Source organism: Triticum dicoccoides, chromosome 3A, assembly GCF_002162155.2.
Source record: "Triticum dicoccoides isolate Atlit2015 ecotype Zavitan chromosome 3A, WEW_v2.0, whole genome shotgun sequence".
Taxonomy (NCBI): Eukaryota; Viridiplantae; Streptophyta; class Magnoliopsida; order Poales; family Poaceae; genus Triticum; species Triticum dicoccoides.
This window is the reverse complement of record NC_041384.1, coordinates 467,309,267-467,336,694: the sequence shown is the minus strand read 5'-3', so window position 1 is coordinate 467,336,694 and position 27,428 is coordinate 467,309,267.

The window sequence follows — 27,428 nt, the reverse complement described above, 5'->3', positions numbered from 1 at the left end:
CCACTGCGATCGCATCATCATGGCCTTAATTTTTATTGTGCTATTGCATTCTCGTTCCAGTCAATACCGACATGTGCGATCCCTTTGCTTAATTTTATGCATCACTGTAACTAGTACTCCATCCATCAATTTATAAGTGTTTCTTACCTTTTCCATCAACTTCGTGCAAAGCATGGGCATCTTGCTAGAAACACTAGAACATGTCGGACCGCATGTGACCAAATCGATGATGCGGCAACCTAGCTACTACTTTGGATCCGTCGCAACGCACGGGCACATTGCCAGTAAAAGGAAAAGGCCTGCTGCGTTCGCGTCGCACCCCCACATGCCCGGGAATCGGGAGTACTCCACGGCCCGTCCGGCACGCCACATAGCTAGGGAAGGCGTGTTGCCTAGCATTTTCACTTTCATGTGGGACCGCCGTTGAGCAAACCGACTATTGGCAAACCGCACCCCGCCCGCCGCCGGGTTGGAAAACAGAAACAAGGGGAAGATTTAGCTATAGCACGGAAGCCAAGAAATTTGGTTTATGATGGGGCTCGTTGATAGAGTGTTATTTACTCATAACAAGCAAGATGCCCATGCGTTGGACGGAAAATCAAGATGCATTTGTATGAGTAGTTTATGTTGTGGAAGAAAAGGATGAACAAGAGAAGGCCTTATTTGCAAATGTGGAGAGGGGTGTGGGTATCTTTTTGCAAAATTGCCATAGTTTCCTTCCTATCCCTTAGATATAAATCGGATGGCCTATATTGCAGGATGGCAGGCACACCATCATCACCGACTCTGTTTTTATAAGAGTATAGATATAGATACGGATATAGATATAGAGAGTAGAGATTTGGGTGCAATGCACGTGTACCTTACTAGTTGGTTACCAAATCTCATCCGGGTTTGGCACGAGCTCGTACTACGGGAGCACTACAAGGCCTTCCGCAGGAGTTACATTTCCTTCTCGGGGCCCACGAGACCGAGCTTTAGTGGCTTAGTGCACCGACCTATGAGTCAATGACATGCAGACCTTAAATGCAGCTCGACCACATGTCATTCTCATGGTGGTGGCGTGGTTCGCGACTCACTCGTTCGAGATGAACTAGCCGGTGGTGGCGTGGCCGTGGCGAGGGTGCCACACCTGGGCGTCGAGGCGTTACGAGGCGTAGATGGCCACACCGACGGGTACTACCTGTTGTATAGAAGTACTCCAGCCGAGGATTGGTGCCCGGGACAAAATGTGTCACAACCGCTGGATGAAAATTCGATGCCGCGGGAGTACGGATTGGAGGACATGAGCGGAGCAGGCAAACCGCGTCCAATCGGGTGTGGCTGTGGTAGAAAGTTGATGGTCGCCGCAGTTCGGCTGGCCCACATGTCATGCACACAAAGGCAGAGGAGCGGTGGGGCCGAGAGGGATGAGGCGCACGTCAGGGGACGTCGTGCCGTGGGTTGGAGCGGCATCGTGGGAATCGCGTGTGGGTGTGGCATTGCTAGAAACAAGAAACGTGATGGTCGCCGTGGTTCAACTTCCATGGACAAGCTGTCATGTCTGTTGACACAAGTAGTAGAGAAAACCTGTTCCAAAGATACCATTTTTCGGATAAAATTCTCGAGATATCATTAGTTTTTACACATGGGATTACTCCTACAAGGGTCAATCACAACAGGTGTTTTGTAAAAAAATGCATCTTGATGTTCCCTGCAATGCACGAGCATCTTGCTAGTTATAAAAGAAGCCCACACGGGCATCTTGCCGCAGGGTGTGCCACCGACCCAAACTCATTTTTTTCAGACGCTTAGGTGCACCAGATGTCGTGCCACGCTACAAAATGTAAAAAAAAAACAGCTCCAATTTTTTTAAAACCTGTTATCTTCAAACCATCAAAACATCCCGAGGAATATATTTTGAGTGAAGCATGATTTACTTTTATTGATATATGTATATCAAAACTAGAGTGTTTATATTTCAAGCACGTGAAGAAGTATTATTCTACTACTTTGGATCCATTGCAACGCACGGGCCAGCACATTGGTAGTAGTCTCTATTTGTATCTCTACTCTACTCTTATAAAAACAGAGTTGTTGATGATGGTGTGCCTGCCATCCTGCAGTATAGGCCGTCCGATTTATATCTGACGGATAGGGAGGAAACTATGGCAATTTTGCAAAAAGAAACCTACACCCCTCTACACATTTGCAAATAAGGCCTTCCCTCGTTCATCCTTTTCCCTCACAAGATAAACTACTCATACAAATGCATCTTGATGTTCCGTGCAACGCACGAGGATGTTTCCTTGGGTGTCTCTCCAGCATGGCGTGTCCGTAGTTGCAAGTTGACGCCCCTTGAGATGCCGACATTGAGGGGCACTTGGATTTTGTCCGATGAGCAGGTAAGATGAGTTTGATCACATAATAAATGCATTCTAAAGACTACTTCTGTGTCCATTTCCTAATTCTCCCCCTGCTGATGTGCTGGGCTGGGTTGGACATTCTTATTGAAAAATAAAAATGGACCGGATCTATTTACGACGTTGACTATGATTTGCATGGGTCCGCTGGTTGCAGGAAGAAAATGTTGGGAGAAAGAAGACTGGTCGCTATCTTTGCCGAAGAATAATAGGGACTGAATGTAACGACACTATCATAGGAGATAATATACTCCTGTTAAATCGTGAATTTAAAGAACTGGTGCATGATCATTTAGCTTTATTTATTTATTTACTTATTTATGTTTAGGGGACCATGAGCATGTACCTGGGCCGGATTCATGTAAGAGCCTCCCTTCTAGTTAATTATGGGCTTCTCTATTGGGCCTTCATCAGTGGGCTGCATGTTATCAACAAGTAGAAAATGTGTTCCGTATGAAAAATAGTATGCGCTACGTATGGTACGGGGCACTGAAGGATCGAACCGTGCAACGACTTCCAAAACATTGTGTTTGTCGTTCTAACAACACACAACCAACAAACGAAATATACTATTGATTGTACATTGAAAACAGCAGCAGCAACCAGGGCTGGGGGTGCAACAGAAGCAGTAAGCAGGCCAGAAGAGTGAAGACTCAGCTCTCTCTTCCAAACCAAACATCAGCCATCATTACAAAAGGGCTACCAAGAAAGAACAAGTGTATGCATCAAACTAAATAAAGATCCTACTACACCAAGTGTACGCATCTAACTAACTGGCTCAGTTAGACGTTACTATTTATTAAGCTGTGAAGATTGGCTGACGGCTTGAACCAGATGGGTGCCTGACGGGGGAAACTCCAGCCAGCAGGTCAAAGTCTGATACTTGCGACCCTCTCTCCTACTTTGGGCTGCAGAGCATGGCGGCACATATCAGGGTATGGTGCATGCAGAGACGCATGGTACGCTATGTACACACAGTTTTGCCTGATGAACGAAACCGCACTGCCATCATGATCCTTGCCGTCGGTTATCTCCTGGTCAATCGGATAATTCAGTCCAACAAACAGAGAGCGTGTACCAAGGCTACTTACCAACCTCCTGTCAAAAATTCCTGAAGGCCCAAAGAAGCTGGGATCCTGCTCAAAGACCTTGTAGTGACTGTGATTGTATTCTGTGAAACAACACGTCCAGTACGTGCGAACGATCATCAATCGTCCGCCGTCGTCTGATTGAGCCAAGAACCACTTGCAACTGCCATGCCGCTTTTCTTTGAAAGGTTCTGGGATTAGGAAGGGTAGGGACACCAGGCGGCCTACAACATCATATCAAGTTGGAGTCAGATAACCCTAAAAAAAAGTTGTAGTCAAATAAAAAAGGGCTCTTGATGTAGTCAATCTTAAGAACAACATGTTATGAGCATGAATTTTTTTTCCAGTAAATGTTGACAGTAATATAAGCAAGCAATCATGATATCATAGGAAAGTAACATACTGCTGTAACATCCGTTTGTAGCGATGACTGGAGTAGGCCAGCAATACGTCCAGCCATAGAAGGAGTCAACAGCGTAAATGAAGCCCTTGTGTTCAATGGCATCAGAGAACCATGGAGGATGTATGATCCTGGATGGACGTGCAGATTTATCCACTTACCATAGTGACCTGTTAGATAGGCAAGACCATGGTTGAAGAATGCAATTAGCCTGAAGTCTTTATAATTCGCAGATCTTGTGGGCACTTGGCAGATTACAACCTTGAGCAAATGAAACTTGGTAGCATGTTGGCTACTGTAAGATTTCGAGTATTCTAGGCCGCGGTGCCAAATCAGTGTAGTGTTAATCGAAGGAAGGGGGATCAATCGTCGGGTGTAGACCTCCACGAGCATCCAGCTGTCGCGACCGTCGATGAGCACCATCCAAGACGTGTTCATGCCGACCCAGTACATACCGTTAATGTAGTTGAGGGTGACGGGGATCATATCGCAGTCAAGGGGGTTGATGCTTGCCACCCTACGGTTGTTATGCTATGTGACATGCCGTTTCTGAATATCAGGCGGCATCAGCAAGCAAGGAGTTGGCTTAAAAAGCTCCGGCCTGAGGGCTTTGAGTAAACGGTACAGCACCGACGAGCACGCGGCGAGCGGCATGGTACTGTGATTGTCCACACGCGAAACAATGAGCTTGATTACCTCTGTGGGGAGTGAATTCCAGCCACTCTTTCGGTGGACACTGCTCGATTCTGCCATTGTTAGTGCTTGGGTTTCGGACGAGGGGGGGAGGTGCCTTAGTGGGGATGGAAGATTGGACGAGGGGGAGGTGCCTTAGCAGGGATGGAAGAGCGGACAAAGATAGAGAAGCGAATATGTGCTGCGGGAAGTGGATAGGTGATGATGACTACAACACGCCGCTTGACTTATGAGACACATACCAGCAGCTAGGGTCATATCGATGTCAGACAACTTGCTTGAGTGATCACAGTACTGGTCCAATCATTGTTATATCAAAAGTAAACTGTTTGGAGTGAAACATAAGATATTTTTAGTGATACGTATATCAAAAGTAAAATATTTTCTTTCAAATTTGTGAGTATGTATTATTCTACTTTGGATCCATTGCAATGGACGGGCTCATTGTTATAAAGTTTTATCTCTTGCATTGTCTGCAACCAACACCTAGTGTACTGGTGTGGGCCGGATGCTCGCAGCGCGATGACCTGAGTTCGAATTCTGTCCTAAACTTTACCTTTTTTTAATATATACTATACTTCTTTCGCTACTGTACTGGCAGTGGAACCCACAGAGTACTTAGAATACAGGATTAAGGATGGATTTGTTTCTTTTTAACTTTCTGTACGAATCTGTAGCCAGCCTGCAAGTCATGTACACTGTACTGACAGTGGAACCCACAGAGTACTTAGAATACAAGATTAAGGATGCAATTAACTTTTTATGGAGGGAGAATCATACACGCAATTAACTCAAATGGATTGGACATGACTCTATTATTCTCCAACGGCAACCGACAAATTTCCCCCCGCAGGCCGGAGTAGGTTTCTCGGTTTGCATGCGGGTTTAACGAAGGGGTTTGATGGAGGCGAGGAGGCGTGTTCAGCCGGGCGTGCAGTGGACGGTGCAGTACTATTCGATTTGACAATGACAACTAGTATATTACTAGTACGCGGGTACGTGCATAGCACGTGCAAAGTTCAATTCGTGAAAACAGATCTCCCACGCTGATTTTTTTTCTTCAAAAAAGAAGTCCTTGAAAAGACTAACAAATCAACAATCCTATTCTGTTTGTATGTAAAGTTATCATGACAGCTATCCTAATTTCACTAATCAAAATGTCCTAGGTGTATAAGTCTTCCCTCCTTCTTGGTCATGGTGCACAACCAAGGTTGACTTATTGACCTGGACGGAGGGAGTAGCACAATCTTCAAGCATATATAGAGAGAGACGTGTAGTACGATAGTATATAGTAAAGTTTGTGCTATATGCACGTACTTACAAAATGCGTACGAATACACATGGTTCCAAACTTTCCCTTTTACATACTTAATTAAGCATGCTAATAATTCCTGAATGTTCGGGATTTATCATTTGCGTGCCAAAACTAATGAGATCACCTTACGAAACAAAAATTATACTCCTACTAAAAGCCACGACGCTCGCAGGAGCGCTTGCGGCGCGCCACGAGTGCCCTGGTGCGCGGCCGTTTCCTAGTGCACCGACACAATGCCTCTTTCTCAGCCTCGCAACTCGCGAGGTGCTGATTGGCGGCTTGTCGGCGGGCGAGCGCGATCTCACCGGTGTGGTGATCCGGCGCCAACAGGTACTCCTCCTCGCTGGAAGCGTGCACCGGGTCCACGTACCGCCAAGCGTAGATGAGGCGCTTGGGCCCGACTACACTCAGGGCTTCGGCACGGGCGTCCTCCGCCACCCTCACGACCCTCGCACGAGCCTTCTGCCAAAGAGCCAATTGCCTGACTCTCTCGGACGTGACATAGGCCTGCCAGGAAGCTTGTTCCGTGATGCGCTTCTCTTCCTTGAGCTTCTTCTCCGCCTCTATTTTGGCGCGCTCTGCTGGAGGCAAAGCCTCCCACAAGGCGACATCCATTTCTTTCCAAAGCTCCTCAAGGATGGGGGGCTCGGCGGGCGGCGTGGTGTTCTCCTCATAGCGGGAGCCGACGTGTCCTCCGACGCGCGTGCTGGCGAGATTGGGAACGCCGACGCGTCCACCTCGACGCGTTGCGGCGAGGAGCGGAACACCGACGCATCCTCCTCGACTAGTGGCGGTGAGGAACGGAATGGAGACGCGTCCACCTCGACGCGTCGCGGCGAGGGGCGAAACACCGACGCGTCCTCCTCGACTAGTGGCGGCAAGGAATGGAACGGCGATGCATGATCGTCCGTGCGGTGCAGCGAGGGGCGCCTAGGGCTTGGGAGGGGAGATGCCATGGTGGTCGACGTGAGAGGGAGGGGGAGGAGATAGCGATGAAAGTGAACATGAGGGGGAGGAGATAGCGATGTCGTGGGAGGTGCAGTATTTATAGCGAGCAATGGCACACCTACGTAAGGTATGGACTGAGCTGCACTGACTTAACTGCAGGTCCAGTTGCGTCACTGACATGTGGGCCAGACCCCTGTTGGGCCCATATGTCAGTGACCCAATGCACCTACAGTTAAGTAACCAAAGCAGCGTCCCGGAAGATATGTTGCGTGATTAACGTAATAGCTACTCCCATCACATGCTTAGATTTCAAGGTGCATTAATTCATTGCATGCGAGGATTATGAGAAACTTGACCAATGCATGTACTTCATGCATGCATGCATTGCAATTAATGCATTGGTAAACACAATTCTTTGAGAAAAATGAGCGCATTAATTGAGTGCTTTTATAAACCATGAAAATTATTCCACCACTCATCATCTACCTTGGTTGGTGAGATTTTTGAATTGAGCCCTATAAACCGGAAAGGAGGTAGTACATGGGCATATTTGTTGGAGTAAATTACGGGGGGGGGGGGGGGGGGGGAAATATTAATGGTCACAACGGATTGGACGAGGGCCGGGGGAGGAGAGTCATGCATGCAGATTTTTCCACACGGGGTGGAGTGGTGGGACCGCCGGAGGGAGAAGGAGAGTCTGGCAGGCATATTGTTTCCACGCATGGAGAGGAAAAGATTTGGAGACGACGGGCTTCCTGCAGGTATGGGGAACGGTGCATAATAAGTCTCATGTTGCATGCCGGGCTAGGTATAGTCTGAAGTCAGTAAAAACATACACTGCCCACACATGTTCATGTTTCAAGGTGCACTAAATTATTGCATGCGATGATTAAGGCTGGCCATAATGGTGGTATCTTAGCTGGTATCATGCACATGGGAATAGCAAACATGCTGGTGTGGCAAAGAATTAAAGAAGAGAGGGGGGTTAGAGTAACTAGTGTTCATGCATGCGTTGGTAAAAACATTTTTTTGTGAAGAACTACAAAAACTATTCCACCGCCTCTATCTTGCTAAGAGTAGGTGAAAATTTTGAATCGAGCCCTTTAAACTAGAAGCCTTGGCCCTGTTTGGATCTATGTGTTAGAGTTAGTTTGGGTTAGTTTGAACTCAACTAACCCAAAAAAATCTAACCCACCCAAGAGGTGCTTATTTGGGTTAGTTCTTCTCGGGACACTAAAAAACACAATTTTCTCTCGCTCTCCCCATAGCAGATCCCTCCCCACTTCCTCGAAGCTTCTCGTCCTCTCCCTCCCTCCCTCCCTCTCGCACCGCCCATGAAGGCACCTTGCCGTATCTGTGCTCCATCTAACCCTGTCATCCAAACACCTCTTTCGCTAGAGTTACTTCAGGGTTAGTTCAGGATTAGAATTTTAACTCATCTAACTCATCTAATAGTAGTTCTTATACTCATTATAATCAGTATTGTAGATATTGATATTTTTAGTATAAATTTGGTCAAACACTTTCCAAACGGTTGACGGAAGTAAAAAGGACAAGAGGGAGTATCATGCATGTGGAGTAGGCAAAAAATTGCTCATTTATAGCCGGTCGAGTCTCAAAGGGCGCGACCGCGCGAGGGAGGCGAAGGTCGTGGGAGGTGTGCCGGTTGACAGAATTAAGTGAAGTTACCCACGCACCGGCATGGCGTGCAAACAGGCAGAAGCTATATCGTCAGGCGCACGATATGGGTCTAGTAGACATGACATCTACTGGGTCCCGCATAGTTCTCGAGAACTCTTTGGGGCCTTGCATCCGTTTATCCACTGGGCAAGCCAGCAGCCCCACGCCGTTCGCATGCCCTACTCATCCCCGTCTTCTACTAGTACAGTACCTTACAACAGTTTGCTCCTAGTCGTCCCGTCCTTTCACGTTACACCAGTTCAACTTGCCCTAACCCTCCTCCAAAATCCAGGGCCTCCCAAATCTCCATGGTCGCCGCTGAGTACCAGGTTAGAGCCATCACCGGCGATGAGTTCTTCGTCATCTACACACGTGGATCCGCTACGGTGAAAGCATGCCTTGCTCGCTTCCTACGCATGTTCAACAGTTCAACGGATGAGTGGGTCGCTGGGCTAGATGTTGAGTACATCACAGTCCTGCAAAGAGAGAAGAAACTAAAGGAGGCAGAGAAGAAGAAGCCCATCGTGATCCAGGTTTGCGTACATAACGTGTGCTTGGTCTACCACATATGCCATGCCGACGTTGAGTGCCAGGATTTTAAGAACTTCCTCAAGGACAGAAGAGTGAAATTCGTTATTGTAGACTTTAGGAATGACAGGGATGTCCTGGGTCGGATAGGCCTCGTTGTAGGCCGTCCCTTCGATCTCCAGAAGGCAAGCCTGGTGTCCTCCTCTCAGCCTTCAATGCTGACCCTGGCAGCAGCCATGATTGATCCTTCGTACGCTAAACTGAAGAAACCTCACCACAAGTTTCATCATGCATGGGAGTCGAAGACATTAGATGAAGATCACATCCTATACGCGGCAATGGATGCCTACCTTTGTTTAAATATCTACAAGGATTGGATGAAGAAGCAGAGCCCAGTGTCCGGTTCAAGCAAAGAAGCACCGGCGAAGAGGAAGAGGAAGAGGGACGAGGACGAAGTCGAGGACGTGGACTCGGACTCCGAGTAGGTGGCAGTGTCGTCGCTCATGTTGGTTCTACTGCAGTGTCAAGCGGACTAGTTGTTTAGTTTATTTTCAAGGGTGTGTTGTGCTGAGGCCCCAGCAGAACTATGTTTATGTTCTTTCTCGTTATTTGAACTCTTTAGTACATACAGTAGTACTAGTACTATGTCTTACTACTGTTCTTCTTGCAGTTGGTACTAATGCTCGTATCTTCGTGTTCCTACTATACTTAATACATTCATACTATTAGTATAATTTGACTATTAGTATAATTTGGGTCAGTCGATTTGTGAAAGAAGTTTGACGGAGCGAAGGAACAAGATGACAGAGAAGCTACCCCAGTATCTATATTAGGGTGGCAGGGTGCCCATGATCTATCTTATGAATGTTGGGTGTGGAATGCAGTTCGCTGGAAAAAAATGGATCGTGCCCGGGGTCAAACGGATGGCGGGGGTGGGGGGAGCATGGTGGTAGCAGGCGGTTCAGGGGAGGGTGCGACGGCGGCGAAGTCGGTTAGGCATGTGGCGGGCTGAGAAGATGAACCGTCCATCAATTTTGGAGGTTGAAGAGGCCCTTCTAGCCATCCATGTTGCATCAAACGGCTCACAAGAGTCCACTGACCCAAATTGCTCCTTCAGATTGCAGGATCCACATGGCATTCAAGGTCTCGAAGGTAGATTCCGCGTCCGCACCCGGTTTGCAGGGTCGACGCGCGCGCGACCGACTTCCACCGCGACAGCCACCATGCGTGCCTCCTCCGCGCGGGTGGAAACGACAATGACATGCTAGTTCCTCCTCGTCGGCGTGCTGGAGCATGCGCTCGTCCTCCTCTTCGTACGCTGCGTGCATAGACGTGGCTCCACCAGCTGCTCGCGTGCTTGGCAGCGCGGCGGCATCGCGAGGAGGGACTGCAGACGACGTGAGCGAGAGAGCCTTCGGCTTGGCGGCGACACGGCGGTGATGGGTGAGAAATTGTTGGCCGGAGCAGGCGGGCGCCGGCATGCGCAATGGCGGCGGCATATTGATGAGTGCGCGTATGGGAGCTTAGTTTAGTTTTATATAGGGTTTGTCAAACTTAAAAGAAAACCGTACTAGTACACGTAAACATTAGACTTAGGCAGCACTTTTATTTGTTACCACAACCACGATACGGAATCCTGTGCAAGCGCGTGAACCGCGGCCACGCGGTCGATCGAACGGTGCGTCACCATGTCGCGCTCGAAGGACATCCACCGAACCTTTTTGTGTGTGTGAAAACAATCCCTGAATATTACTCAACTTTTTTTCCTGGAAAAGTTCTTGACGCTACAATATTTCCATATATTTGAATTTAGCTCCAGTTCGTGTTTATTTGGATTTGGACGTTTTAGGTGTGCCCTAGTTTTTTAATGCTGATTTTGTGTGTGTGACTGAGAGAGAACGTGTGTATGTGTCCATATGTATGTTGTGGCAGAAGGGCAATGTGGAGACGGTGTGCGAGTGATAGAGACATACAAAGGTGTGAATGTGCAAATGATCATGCATGAGTGAGACATAGACAGATGCCGATACGTTGTGTACTTGTGTATACATGAGAGAACGGTCTTCTATTTTACTTGTGTGTGTTTGTGTGTGTGAGAGAGAGGAGCATCCGTAACACAACAACCATCTCTCTCGATTCGTCTGTCCCTCGCACGATCGCATGTAACACATGCATCAACACACACATTTTGACACCCTCACCCAGCCCCTGCCCACCTCAAGGCCCGCACATCGCTCTCTATCTCGCACGCACAATCTCTTCGTGAATACCATGTTTAGCATGTAGCTTTCCGTCACATACACATTTCCCTCCTTAGGTTTGTTTTCTCTCAATATCTGACACACACACACCACACATCACATAGCACACCCCTCCCTCTCCTGAGCACACAATTCATCCCCATCCAAGGTTATATGGTGACCACTCTCGCTTGTGCTTCTCTGCACCCCAGCATGCACAACACCTCAATCTTCAAAGAGGGCATCGAGGAGATCGAAGACGGCGACCACACTGCGCTAGAGAATGCGGGGCCATTTGGAAGCAGGATGATGTGACGACGGCTGACTGACTCCTGCCCCCACCCTCTCTCTCTCGCACAAAATTACCAATCCCTCTCTCCCCCGCACAAATTTATCAGTCCCTCAACCCACGAGATCCTTCTCCTCTTGTCCATGTTTTTCTAGCTCTCTCATCAAACCTGTTCTCTCTTCTCCTTCCACATGTACAGAATCCGGATGCACACGCATCTCACGTATATTACATGTCTCCATCTTTCTCATAGACCTAACTTCTTCCTCTCTCTTTCTCTCTCTATCTCCCTCTCTATGTTTCGTTAGGTTTGTCTCCTACTCTCTCGTCCACATACATACAATATTTCCCGCCTTATCTGCTCCATCTTCGCAAGCTCTCTCTGCATGTTTCATTCACACATATGTTCAAAATGTTGCTTTTATAATGGCTGATGTAGAGTTATTGTTGCTTTTGCTGCATCCTACAAAGTAATAACTATGAAATGCATTTTGATTGCCATTTGACTGGGATTATGCGAGTTTGAGCATGTTGTGAAGTACTATAGACCTCGTATACATCTTGGAATTCGACAATGATTGTAACTATTGAATTGTATAGACCATTACACTCGAAGTCAGTAGCCTAATATATTTATTTCACAATTTCAACAAATGATTAATTCACTACATACTAAGAAAACAAATGTGTACACCCTCCGTTTTTATTTAAGTCCGCGTATTAGCATTGGTCAAAGTCAAGTTTTGTAAACTCTCAGAAAGTTTATAACAAAAAATATTAACATATACAATAACAAATAAATACCATTAGATTCATTATTGAATGTACTTTCACATCATACATATCTGTTATGGTAAATGTTTATATTTTTCTATAAACTTGGTCAAACTTTAGGAAGTTTGACTTCGGTCAAACCTAATATGCAAAGTTTACTAGTACTACTCGCTAGTTGCTTAGCCTAATCACCCAACACGCCACACGGGGAGTTCAGTGTCACAAAATTTTGAGGTCGGTGGGAAAATCTCCCGCGACCCTGATTCGAGCAGTGGGAAGTTACCATCGTAGCCTTCGGAACAGGCCTACGGATGACGGTTGGTAGGGGGATGTTTTTGTAACTTCAGGTTCACCCTACCCAGCAAACCCCACCCCGGCACCCAGAGTAGTACACCTGAATACTCCCCATTTTCTATCCCCACCGCAAAATAGACTTCTCCACGACACCGCAGCCTTCGTGCTCCTCCCCTTCTACATCAGCACACTCATCCACCACAGCGTATCTGCCTCATCGACGACCTCGTACGCTGCACTGGAGCCGGTCCACCGTCGTCGTACATGGAGCCTCTTTCCCGGCACCGTCTTCCACGGTCTCGGATCTGCTTCCCGGAAGCCGACGCCAAGCGCAGAAGCACCACTGTCGTGGACAATGAACTGACTCCCGTTGCCGACCATGACTCACAGAGGCCGCTGCGACCATTGTTCTCCTCCTCGATTGGCAATGTGTGTATTGAATCACTTAGCAGTATATGTGCAGTTCCAACTTTGTTCATACCTACCCTTCAAATTTCCTGGGTGCTATTGTTCCCATAAAAGTAATTGGTTATAACCTCCATTTTTCTTGCCATGTTGAGATTTTAAAACCACGAGTGCGAACATGCAGAGGAGCAATGAAGACCAAACACGGGATATTGGGGACATCTTCAAGGAGCGTGGCAAGTTAAAGAGGAGCTGCACCGAACCTGTAAAACAAGCTTTGGTAAGTAACACCCTTTCAATTACTTTCGTTTAGCCTCGTGTTCTTCGATGTGTATATGTTGTAGTTTCTGTTTCTCTTAAGCCTCGTGTTCTTCGATGTTTCATAAGAAGAGTCTTAATCGTCCTAATGCTTTTGTTTTTAGCTTGATGTAGGAAGTGGGTGTTCTCACCTTGTAGTCTGTTTTTATTTTTTTCCTTTTGAATTCACTTCTCCCAGTTCTGTTTATCTGGCTTCTACTAAATGGATCTGGGTTGCTCTGAGTATTGATCTAAAAAAGAAGTAACTTCATGTTAGGATGCAGTTCCTGCGAGGAGGGAAGTATGGTCAACCTCGAGATCATGTTTCCAGAATAAGGCTGGATTGCACACAAGGTGTCAGTTCCCTAATGATGTTGGATTAGACACAAGGTGCAAATTCCCAGATGATGCTGGATTACACACAAGCCAGGTGGAGTTGTCAGTTGTTCGTGTCCTCGTGGCTCTAGTAAAGGCTGAAAGAAAGCATGCAACAGCCCTTGAGAATGTAGCTGAGCTCCTGAAGAAGCGAAAAGAGCAATCAGATGCTCTCTTCACCCATGCCAAAGAAGAGAGGGAAGAAGCCAGAAATAAGCTAGCAGAACAGAGCAGGCTAGGCATCTCCTGTTATCTAAAACTGTTGTCAATACAAAATTTCCTTCGTAGTAGCTAGGTTCAAATGTTTATCCAGTCAGCATGCCTGTTGTGATGTCCGTGCATCTACTGATGTGGCACAATTTTTTCGGGTCATGTAATAACAGCAATTACTTTCCAAACAATAACAGACGAAGCATTGGACATGGTATAGTTCACGCGCAAGCCCGACATTCCAAGTTCAACTTCCACATCAAACTCATGTTCACAGATATCTCCACATTCATACATAATGTCCACAACCATGATTTACTTCAAAGCCAAAAAAATTGAGGAGAGTTATGAATAAAGAAAAATCTCTAGTTCCTGCTATCAGTGTGAGCACAACAAGTCAAGACCATGCGTAATTAATTATATTTTGCTCATTTTTGTATTCAAAAATGCCAGCCGGCTCGTAGAAGGATGTGTTGCCGGCACACGCGCGGATTCAATGAAGGCAGGCGGGGCAGTCTGAAGTCGATTGCATGCGGCGAGGAGGCGTGTTCAACCGGGCCTGTAGCGAGTGGGGCCCTCTTGGCCGGCGCGCCGGTTCAATGCCTGCGCTATGAGAGATCGCGTCCGTGTCAGAGCAACCACTCCCTCCAGTCCTTTTTTGTTTGCGTATAACAAAATCTCCTTTTCCATTCAGATTTTACAAGTAAAATTCATGGACAAACTTTGACCCAAAATACGATGGGGATTAGTAAACCAGAACAGAGGTAGTATTTTTTTAATCAAAGAAGGGTTTCCCCCTTCCGATTTTCATTACTGAAAACCAACATCTAAATCTAAACCATAGTATTTGCCCTTGAACTACCTGGTTCAACATCTCGCAACATAAACCCATACAAGCATACGCCAAGGAGGTACATAGTACTATGAATTCCATTTTCGCTCCATACCAATCGTTCTAAAAACTACTTAGTACTTATAACGCGCCATTGAAAATCGGAACTCTTAACCCTGCTAAAAATGATATTTTAAACGTGGCTACTCGATCTGTGGCAACTAGCGAACCACTGCCTCCAAGTCGTTCACCTGTGGTCCCGACCATCAACTCCTACGGATCAAATTATCACGCGAGCTGACTATTCCTATAAAGGTGCGCTCCACCACGTACCCGGTACCCGCGAATGCAGCAATTGTGCACCTAGGGTTTTAGGGTTTATTTGATAACGTTGCCTTTACGTAACACTCATGTGTGCGAGACAACGAGAGACTAACTGCGTGCGTACGCCTCTTCTCTTCGTATATGTACTCCACCGTTTGTCTGGTGTCCAAAAAAAATATAATAACTACTAGCAATGTGCCAATGCGTTGCCACACGATCAGAGTAGATTAATACATATTCAGCGATTTGATAGAAAAAATGTCTAGTTTTGAAATACGTATATCACTAAAAAAATGTAATGTTTCACTCAAAATATATTCCTTTGGCGGTTTTGATGAGATAAGGGAGGAATGTTGTTGGTTTCAAGATTCGAGAAGTGGTATATGTCTAATTTCTACTCTTACTAGCAAGATGCCCGTGCGTTGCACGGAACATCAAGATCTTGTGGGAGAAAAGGATGAACGAGGGAAGGCCTTATCCGCAAATGTGGAGAGGAGTGCGGATAAATTGCCATAGTTTCGTTCCTATCCGTCAGATATAAATCGGACGACCTATATTGCAGGATGGCAGGCCCGCCATCATCACCAACTCTATTTTTTATCCCTACTCTTATAAAAAGCATAGTCGGTGATGATCGTGTGCCTGCCATCCTGCAATATAGGCCGTTCGATCTATATCTGACAGATAGGAAGGAAACTATGGCAATTTTGCAAAAATATACCCACACCCCTCTCCACACTTGCAAATAAGGCCTTCCCTTGTTCATCCTTTTCTCCCACAAGATAAACTACTCATACAAATGCATCTTCATGTTCCGTGCAACGCATGGGCATCTTGCTAGTTGTTGCAAAAAGCCCATGTGTGTGTGAGAGAGGGAGAGAGGAGGAGTACGGAGTGCATGTGTGACAAAGACACAAAGAGTGTGTGTGCGAGAGGTATCAACTTAAAATGAGGCGATAGTGTGTGTGTGCACGATCGAGAGGGCGTGTCTCAAGAAGGGAAGAAAAATCTACATAGATACAAGGAGCGGGAGAGCGACATGTATGCGATAGTGGAAGCACGAGTGTGCGGGTGTATAAACCTATCTAGAGGCTAGTCGATAAATGTTTGTGAGAGAAATACGAGTCGGGGTGCGAAAGCGAGAGTTTTGTGTGTGAGAGAGACGGTAGTAGGGAAGGGGAGTGGAAGCAGGAGTTGTGTGTGTGTGTGAGAGAGAGAGGGGGGAGTTTGTCTGATCGGTAAACAAATGAATAATGTCAGTCTGGGATGGAGACGAAAAGGAGACCGCAACAAATGTTGTGTCTACAGGAGAGAGAGAGAGAGAGAGAGAGAGAGAGAGAGAGTAATTTTAGTGGTATGATTCATATCTAGAGACATATAGGGTGTGTGAGAGAATCCCATAGAGAGAAAGACAAAGTGAAAGACGAGTGGAGACTGTGTGTGGCGGTGAAAAAGAAAGCTTAGGTACCTAGTGATACGAGAGATCGGTAGAGACGTGAGAGATAATGAAAACCGTGTAATGTATAATGATAGGGAGAGTGTGACACTTCTCAAGGGAGACGTCGAGAGACCATGTTTGCAAGGATAGGAGAAACATGAAGTGAGCGTGCGGGTGAGCTGGAGAAAAGAGAGTGATAGCTACATGAAGGAGCATGCATGCGAGAGAGATGGGCGTGAAAGGAGTGAACATAAAAGGGATTCAAATATTTCAATTCGAGATGATGATACATGTAATCCATACTCGAACCAAAATTGATCTATCAAACATGCATACTCATATGAATTCACGCACATCTATGTTATTTAATATGTAGATATTACTGATCCATACATTTAGTAGAACATAATTTGGTTTAACTTTTTGAATTCAACCTTATGATTTTGAGATCATTGTATTTGTAAATCATATTATACATATAAAGGAGCAGAATTCTTTGTTGTGCTTTTGAAAGTATATATAAAAAATGATGTATATAGAATTTTATTCCAATCAAAAATGGACCCCGCCCGAAAAAAATAGAATACAAACGGGATTCGAATTGAGTTGGCACGGTAAACGTGCACTCTGCAAAATTTGAACGAAGCGGGGAAAGTCGCAGTAATCGCCCGAAACCAAAATCTGCAAGATGGAAATTACTACTGCCTATCCCTGCCACGCAAAGCCTATCTGCTCGATTTCTATAGGTTTCGATAGGGGTAGGTTTGTAATTTCACTCAAACGTGACATAACCGCCTCTCACCCAGATTCATACATGGTGGGCGCCAAAACACAACGTGTCCTCGGCCGAAATCGACTCCCTCCCCGATTCATACACGATGGGCGCCAAAAACAAACTCTCGTCGGCAAATATTCGGTGTATGCGAGATTACCGTCCTATCCCCAACCGACTAATATTGCTGTGATGTAGGAAATTTGAAACGAGGGCTATGTTTGTACATTTCCTCACATTTGAGACAAGCGCGCCCTGAAGACATGGTTCCCCCTTCCTCTCCACCTCCATTTCCCCATTCATACTCCGTGGGCGCCAAAACACCCTCTCCACCCCAGCCTCCTCCGTCCGCCACCCCATCCACCGCCGTCCTCCTCCACCATGTAGGAGCTGATACCCCGACGCCGTCGTCCATTACAAGAGATCGACCTCTCTCATCCACGGCTTCGGACCGGGATCCTTGCATCCCGTCCTCTCGCTTCACCCCCACCGTCGTCCACCTTGCCGGCACCGCTCCTATGACCGTCTCGTCCACCGTGCCCCACCGCCACCATCTACCTTCCTAGATCTGCTTCCACGCCGCTGACAGCCATCGCTACCGCAGCACTGTCAAATTCTCAGTGGATGCATACACGGCGCCGCACCAGAGGCGATACTCTTTCATATCTTCTCAACTTATTTATTGCAGCAAGAAAATAGATCGCCACTTCTTTACTCTGATTTCTTGTCCATCACTTACTTGCTAGTTGAAAGCAAACGAAGTTGCCTTTGTCCGGTTTGCACCTTCAGATCCGCCATGGCACGCTCAACACTATACTCCCAATGCTTATGGTTTCCCCCTTTTATATTCCACACTAGTTAAATCACAGTAGATTAAATTTCAAAATTGGGTCAGTCAATTTTTCAGAGCTCATCGGAGTTCGTCGGTGCGAAGGAAGGGGCTCGGGTGGGGACTTTGGTTGGGGGGGCTCATCGAATGAAGAAAACTCGACGCGGGTGGGGGAGGGGGTGGGGGTGGCGGAGGAACACATGCGGTGGGGGCCAGTGGTCCGGCCGGCGGCCCGTGCGGTGTTCTATATGGGAAGAATCAGAGACGGGGAAGAAGAAGGGTTAGGAGACGTAGGATCTTCATCCAACCGCCTGAAATGGTCGACTAACCCAAATGACAAAAGTCACTCGACTTGCATGTAGACATGCCTTTATATTCAGTACCATCATCGTACCTGCTTAGCACTGCTCCTGAATCCATCAAGCTAAACAACGTGCCACTCATAATTCCAAACTTGTTGCTCAAGTATGAATCTGATATGATGCTGATATTACTAAAACAGATAACATTTAATTGGTTAGCTAATGTTCCTACTTTACTTTCAAAAAAGCACGTGCACCACACATAGAGAGATAGCAGGGAGTTTCTTTCTTAATGCGCTCTGATTCATCATGTGTGGGCACTGCGCAATGAACATTTTATTATCCAAAATCTGCTTGCTCTTCTTTAGCATGTTCCTCTTCCGTTCTTCTTTAATAAGTACTCTCTCCGTTCCTAAATACAAGTCTTTGTATAGATTCCACCATGGACTACATATGGAGCAAAATGAGTGAATATACACTCTAAAATGTATCTGGATACATCTGTATGTGATCCATAGTGGAAATCTCTACCAAGACTTATATTTTGGAATGGAGGGAGTATGATAGTAGTACAATATGTTCCTTGTAGTGAAGATGAGTAGGGACATTTGCAGTGTAGAGGTCTATACGGTCGGTTGGTATGGACACTTTGAACTCTTCGGGCCTCTTTGATTCATAGGATGTTGTAAACATGGGAATAGGATTTGTAGTGGCCTGCCCACTTGAATCCTATAAGAATAGCAAGGAAATGTGGGGAGCTGTGTCGTCTTTGAGAGTTACACTGATATTAATAGTACCGCACCTTCAGTTGAAGAGAGCTAGTATCCGAAGCCTTTCTAGCTGTACCGGCAATACTAGCGCATATATTCCAGCAAGTTCCACTTTGCTGATTTTACTCTGATGCTTACGGTTTTCCCGTTATATCTACACTATGATCTGTGTAGCTGCTTTGTGTCGCACTAGCAGCAGTCCACTCTTGAAGCTAAACACCGCAGTGACTTACAAAATTGGCACCAAGGCATTGAGTGCCATTCTGGATGCAATGAAACTCATACGCTCCCCACCTGTTGATTCTTGTTCAGAATATGATCCTAATGACTATTCTAACCTCAAGGAGTCAAAGGCAGATGGCCTGTCCTATTCACCCATCAAGGTGCCTGTTCTAATTTGGCAAGATTTTATTGATTTCGCGTATCTTGCACATGTTGTCTTGCATTTCTTCTACTTTGTTGCACCGCCATATACTTAGTTTACTCATCATATATGTCGAGATGCCATGCCCATCCGTTATCAATACATTTTCCATCTGTCATCATACCATGTTTTTTCCACTCAAATGCTATTCTTGTGCATCAGACATCAAAAAGGAAGAGGGTGATTGCCGAACCTGAAGGAGCACCAGCAAAGTCCTTGAAAAACGTGGTTGTGCCACTACAAAAAAATACACTTCCGTGATGATACGTGTTTGTCACAGTAGGTCGCTTTTTTTGTCATGCATGTACATCCATGACAAATTTATGACAGAATCAAGATAGTCATACATGTGCTGTCGTAGAAATGTTCCATGACATTACCAAAATTATCATCACGGAAGTGTCCACTTCCATGACGATAAATCGCACGTCACAGAAGTGCTTTCGTCAAGAGTGACCGACACGTGGCATCCACCGTAACGGAACGCCGTTAAGCTATCGGGTCGGGTTTTGCATCCGATAACCCGTTAACAGTCCCGACCAATGGGGATTTTCCATGTGTAAAATCATCATTGGCTGGAGGAAACACGTGTCGGCTCATCGTTGGGACAGATGTCAACCACTCATTGGACGGAAGGCGCCTATGATACGTCGACACGTGGCACGACCCAATAGAGGCCCATTCCTGTGAAAAGGCCGGCCTGTTTGACTTGGTCAAAAGGTGGCAGGCCAGCCCATGGAAAGCCAGTTAACGGCTTGTTCGCATATAGCCCATTTACAGCCCGCTAACCCAAGGACCGTTATGCCCTATCCGAATTAGGCCCAGTAGCGTCATCTGGGCCATCCAATATGATTCCAGCCCGTTTTCACTTCTGGCCCATGTATGGCCCATGACGTCTTTCAGCCCATATGAGGCCCTATGTAACTCTTGGCCTATTAACAACCCGTGGTGAAACTGGCCCGTAATGAATAGTGTATCACTTTACACCCATTAATGACACGTGGTGAAACTGGCCCATAATGAACAATGTATCACTTTATACCCATTAACGGCCTGTTATTCCGTTGGGCCGTTTCCAGCCCATGTTATCTTTCGGCCTTCTCAGAGCCCATTTATTCTTGGGCTCATTTCCAGCATTCATTTACTTACGGCCCGTTACTGTCATTTTCTGCTTGTGGGCCAAATTCAGCCTATGGTTACAGTCGGCCCGTTTGTGGTTCGTTAATACATTGGGCCGTTTTCATAGCGTTATCAAATACGGCCTATTAACGATGGCCCGTTACGGTCGGCCCATGAATGGACGATTCCAACTCTAGCCCGTTTACGGCCATAATGCGGCCTGTTATTGGCCCATGTTTGGCCAATCGATCATACAACCCGTATAAGGCCCATTGATGATACGGCCCATAGAAGGCCTATTGTTTCTACGGCTCGTAGAAGGCCCACTGTTTCTATGGTCCGTAGGAGGCCCAGTGTCACTATAGTAAATATTACCCCATGGTTATTGTGGCCTAGTTTTAAAAATAGGTTATTGCAGCCACTAGTTAACCGCGGAAAAATAACTGCAATGACTACAAGCAAACAAATAAACAAGACAACAAGGAAATAAATAAGTAAGCAACTAATGCTAGGCTATCACGGCTATTACACATATTACATCCACTGGGCATCAAAGTTCGCCACCAGTGCAAATATAGGGAACAAAGCAGCATATCATATACACTGGCCGTCAAAATTGGCCACCAGTGCAAATAAACGCGGCAGCAAAACAAGAGCATAACTGAAACAACTTTAGAAGAGCTCAAGAAATGTTATCCTGGGTATCCACCATGCTGGCAATAAGCTTAGCAAGCGGATTAGCTTTGTCTTGTTTGGCGCTAAAATCCTCCAACGCTTGATGTTGCACCAGAAAGTATGCATCTGAATGCTCCAGGGACTTCCACAGTCCTTCCGCTTCTTGTCGCAACACAGCTGGTCGATGTCTTTCAGCTTGTAGTTGAGATTCAAGAAACCGAACTGATTCAGACAGTGAGTTTGAATAGCTTGTGCAAGCGGTAGTGGCCAGTAACTCCAACACTAAACCAAGACATGATGTGTCACTATCCTGAACCTTATCTGCATTACTTCCTTTACCATTGCTTAATAAGGCACTCTTCCCCAATATTCTGTCAGCATTCTAAAAGAAGAAACAAGCAGACACATAACAAGTTTAGCATGTACTAGTATAGGAAACTCATTTCGGTGAACCAGTTCATTAGTAAGGTGGACAGGATTAAACTGCCAAGTCTTCTATTGCCAAGTACTAGTACATAATAAAAGCATCAAACAAACATATATCTATGTCCTATGGTAGCAATGGAATCTTAAATTAGAACAGTTGTTCTTCAGGTTTAGGCACTTGTTCTACATGAACAGAGTACAGTAAGACGTAAGAATATAATACTTAAAAATAGAAAATGAGCTCATAGACCTTACCACATTCTTGGTTCGGGACCAGTACAGAACAAAGTGTTCCCAGTCATCGTCTAGTAAATGTGTCTCAGGAGAACGTAAGGGAATCTGATGAGTTTCTTTACCGGTGAAGTACGTTTTCTTCAGGTAATTCCGATACTACCACCAAGCATTCTTGAAGATAGCAGAGGTATTAGCACAGCTTACCTCATCCTGAGTTTGCAAATCGGTCTTTCTCTATAGAGAAAAATGGGAAAATTTGCTGTATTATGACCATCATGGAGGTAGGATGTATGGGACGAAGCAAAGTAATTGCCATGAATAACATTACTTACACATAACTCCTGGACAAACACCTGCAACTGGCATTTTCCTTCATCTTCAGTATAATATTTCTAAGATGGGAAGATACGCACATACGATTTAACAACATCAAATGCGATAGATGCTAAACTACGACTAGCTGGTTGTGCTTCCTCCACGGGAATAGGCGTACTAACTGGTGGAGTTGGGGTTCGCCGTGATAGTACTGGCCCTATGGGCACTGGAGCTGCCTTACTAACTACTCTTGTTTGGGAGCTCTGTGGTGGAGATGGTGCCATGTCAACAGGAACTGGGTTACTATCGGCTGGGGTTGGGGTTAGATTGGGTGAAGCTGGTTCTCTGTCCATCGTAGTAGGGGTACAATCTGCGAGAGTTTGGGTTATGTGTGGTAGGGCTGGTTCTTGTGCATGTACAACCGGGGTGCTATCTCCACCAAGAGGTAGCACTGTTTTATTTGAAGATCGTGTTTTTAGTCCGCTAGATACTGGCATCACCCGCTCCAATTCAAATGGCTGATAAACAGGAAACATAGTCGAATGTACAGACATTGTATGAGAGACAGATGCAATAGATAGTGTGGAAAAAAGAGGGCATGCAATAGTTGACATGTATATTGTTTAACTAAAACAGATAGCATGACATAATTTCACATATATGATGTCTATCTAAACTGGATAGCATAGCATAACATAATTTAAAGATATGATGAATAACTAAACATGATCGCATGACATAATTCACCTACATGTTATCTAAGTAATCAGGATCGCATCATTTAATTCACATATGTGATTTATATGCTAAACAGAGGGCATTCGATATGATGTCTGAACTAAGAACATGGTGTTCAATATTGTGTATATGATGTCTAAACTATGCAATGCAAGACACTGTATGCATCATATGAGCAGTATATGAACGAAATATGCCCTAGAGGCAATAATAAAGTTATTATTTATTTCCTTATTTCATGATAAATGTTTATTATTCATGCTAGAATTGTATTAACCGGAAACATAATACATGTTGAGTACATAGACAAACAGAGTGTCACTAGTATGCCTCTACTTGACTAGCTCGTTAATCAAAGATGGTTATGTTTCCTAACCATAGACAAAGAGTTGTTATTTGATTAACGGGATCACATCATTAGGAGAATGATGTGATTGACTTGACCCATTTCGTTAGCTTAGCACCCGATCGTTTAGTATGTTGCTACTGCTTTCTTCATGACTTATACATGTTCCTATGACTATGAGATTATGCAACTCCCGTTTGCCGGAGGAACACTTTGTGTGCTACCAAACATCACAACGTAACTGGGTGATTATAAAGGTGCTCTACAGGTGTCTCCAAAGGTACATGTTGGGTTGGCATATTTCAAGATTAGGATTTGTCACTCCGATTGTCGGAGAGGTATCTCTGGGCCCTCTCGGTAATGCACATCACATAAGCCTTGCAAGCATTGCAACTAATGAGTTAGTTGTGAGATGATGTATTACGGAACGAGTAAAGAGACTTGCCGGTAACGAGATTGAACTAGGTATTGAGATACCAACGATCGAATCTCGGGCAAGTAACATACCGATGACAAAGGGAACAACGTATGTTGTTATGCGGTCTGATCGATAAAAGATCTTCGTAGAATATGTAGGAGCCAATATGAGCATCCAGGTTCCGCTATTGGTTATTGACCGGAGACGTGTCTCGGTCATGTCTACATTGTTCTCGAACCCATAGGGTCCGCACGCTTAAGGTTTCGATGACAGTTATATTATGAGTTTATGCATCTTGATGTACCAAAGTTTGTTCGGAGTCCCGGATGTGATCACGGAGATGACGAGCAGTCTCGAAATGGTCGAGACATAAAGATTAATATATTGGAAGCCTATATTTGGATATCGGAAGTGTTCCGGGTGAAATCGGGATTTTACCGGAGTACCGGGAGGTTACCGGAACCCCCCGGGAGGTATTTGGGCCTTAGTGGGCTTTAGTGGAAGAGAGGAGAGGTGGCCAGGGCTGGGCTGCGCGCCCCTCCCCCCTAGTCCGAATAGGACAAGGAGAGGGGGGCGGCACCCCCCCTTCCTTCTCTCTCTCCTCTTTCCCCCTCCCGAATCCTATTCCAACTAGGAAAGGGGGGAATCCTACTCCCGGTGGGAGTAGGACTCCTCCTGGCGCGCCCTCCTCCTGGCCGGCCGCACCCCCCCTTGATCCTTTATATACGGGGGCAGGGGGCACCCCTAGACACACAAGTTGATCCACGTGATCATATTCTTAGCCGTGTGCGGTGCCCCCTTCCACCATAATCCTCGATAATATTGTAGCGGTGCTTAGGCGAAGCCCTGCGACGATAGTACATCAAGATCATCACCACACCGTCGTGCTGACGGAACTCTTCCCCGACACTTTGCTGGATTGGAGTCCGGGGATCGTCATCGAGCTGAACGTGTGCTAGAACTCGGAGGTGCCGTAGTTTCGGTGCTTGATCGGTCGGGCCGTGAAGACGTACGACTACATCAACCACATTGTGCTAACGCTTCCGCTGTCGGTCTACAAGGGTACGTAGATCACACTCTCCCCTCTCGTTGTTATGCATCACCATGATCTTGCGTGTGCGTAGGATTTTTTTTGAAATTACTATGTTACCCAATAGTGGCATCCGAGCCTAGGTTTTATGTGTTGATGTTATATGCACGAGTAGAACACAAGTGAGTTGTGGGCGATATAAGTCATACTGCTTACCAGCATGTCATACTTTGGTTCGGCGGTATTGTTGGACGAAGCGGCCCAGACCGACATTACGCGTATGCTTACGCGAGACCGGTTCTCCCGACGTGCTTTGCACAAAGGTGGCTAGCGGGTGACAGTTTCTCCAACTTTAGTTGAACCGAGTGTGGCTACGCCCGGTCCTTGCGAAGGTTAAAACAGCACCAACTTGACAAACTATCGTTGTGGTTTTGATGCGTAGGTAAGATTGGTTCTTGCTTAGGCCCGTAGCAGCCACGTAAAACTTGCAACAACAAAGTAGAGGACGTCTAACTTGTTTTTGCAGGGCATGTTGTGATGTGATATGGTCAAGACATGATGCTAAATTTTATTGTATGAGATGATCATGTTTTGTAACCAAGTTATCGGCAACTGGCAGGAGCCATATGGTTGTCGCTTTATTGTATGCAATGCAATTGCGCTGTAATGCTTTACTTTATCACTAAGCGGTAGCGATAGTCGTGGAAGCATAAGATTGGCGAGACGACAACGATGCTACGATGGTGATCAAGGTGTCGCGCCGGTAACGATTGTGATCATGACGGTGTTTTGAAGATGGAGATCACAAGCACAGGATGATGATGGCCATATCATATCACTTATATTGATTGCATGTGATGTTTATTTTTTATGCATCTTATCTTGCTTTGTTTGACGGTAGCATTTTCAGATGATCTCTCACTAATTATCAAGAAGTGTTCTCCCTGAGTATGCATTGTTGCGAAAGTTCTTTGTGCTGAGACACCACGTGATGATCGGGTGTGATAGGCTCTACGTTCAAATACAAGGGGTGCAAAACAGTTGCACACGCGGAATACTCAGGTTATACTTGACGAGCCAAGCATACACAGATATGGCCTCGAAACACGGAGACCGAAAGGTCGAGTGTGAATCATATAGTACATATGATCAACATAGTGATGTTCACCAATGAAACTACTCCATCTCACGTGATGATCGGACATGGTTTAGTTGATTTGGATCACGTGATCACTTAGAGGATTAGAGGGATGTCTATCTAAGTGGGAGTTCTTAAGTAATATGATTAATTGAACTTAAATTTATCATGAACTTAGTCCTGGTAGTATTTCGCAAATCATGTTGTAGATCAATAGCTCGCGTTGTTGCTTCCCTGTGTTTATTTTGATACGTTCCTAGAGAAAATTGTGTTGAAAGATGTTAGTAGCAATGATGCGGATTGGATCCGTGATCTGAGGTTTATCCTCATTGCTGCACAAAAGAATTATGTCCTTGATGCACCGCTAGGTGACAGACCTATTGCAGGAGCAGATGCAGACGTTATGAACGTTTGGCTAGCTCAATATGATGACTACTTAATAGTTTAGTGCACCATGCTTAACGACTTAGAATCGGGACTTCAAAAGATGTTTTGAACGTCATGGACCATATGAGATGTTCCAGGAGTTGAAGTTAATATTTCAAGCAAATACCCGAGTTGAGAGATATGAAGTCTCCAACAAGTTCTATAGCCAAAAGATGGAGGAGAATCGCTCAACTAGTGAGCATGTGCTCAGATTGTTTGGGTACTACAATCGCTTGAATCAAGTGGGAGTTAATCTTCCAGATAAGATAGTGATTGACAGAATTCTCTAGTCACCATCACCAAGTTAGTAGAACTTCGTGATGAACTATAGTATGCAAGGGATGACGAAAACGACTCCCGAGCTTTTCATGATGATGAAATCGATGAAGGTAGAAATCAAGAAAGAGCATCAAGTGTTGATGGTAGACAAGACCACTAGTTTCAATAAAAGGGCAAAGGGAAGAAGGGGAAATTCAAGAAGAACGGCAAGCAAGTTGCTGCTCAAGTGAAGAAGCCCAAGTCTGGTCCTAAGCCTGAGACTAAGTGCTTCTACTGCAAAGGGACTGGTCACTGGAAGCGGAACTACCCCAAGTATTTGGCGGATAATAAGGATGGCAAAGTGAACAAAGGTATATTTGATATACAGATTATTAATGTGTATTTTACTAGTGTTCGTAGCAACCCCTCGGTATTTGATACTGGTTCAGTTGCTAAGAGTAGTAACTCCATACGGGAGTTGCAGAATGAACAGAAACTAGTTAATGGTGAAGTGACGATGTGTGTTGGAAGTAGTTCCAAGATTTATATGATCATCATCGCACACTCCCTATACTTTCGGGATTAGTGTTGAACCTAAATAAGTGTTATTTGGTGTTTGCGTTGAGCATGAATATGATTTGATCATGTTTATTGCAATACGGTTATTCATTTAAGT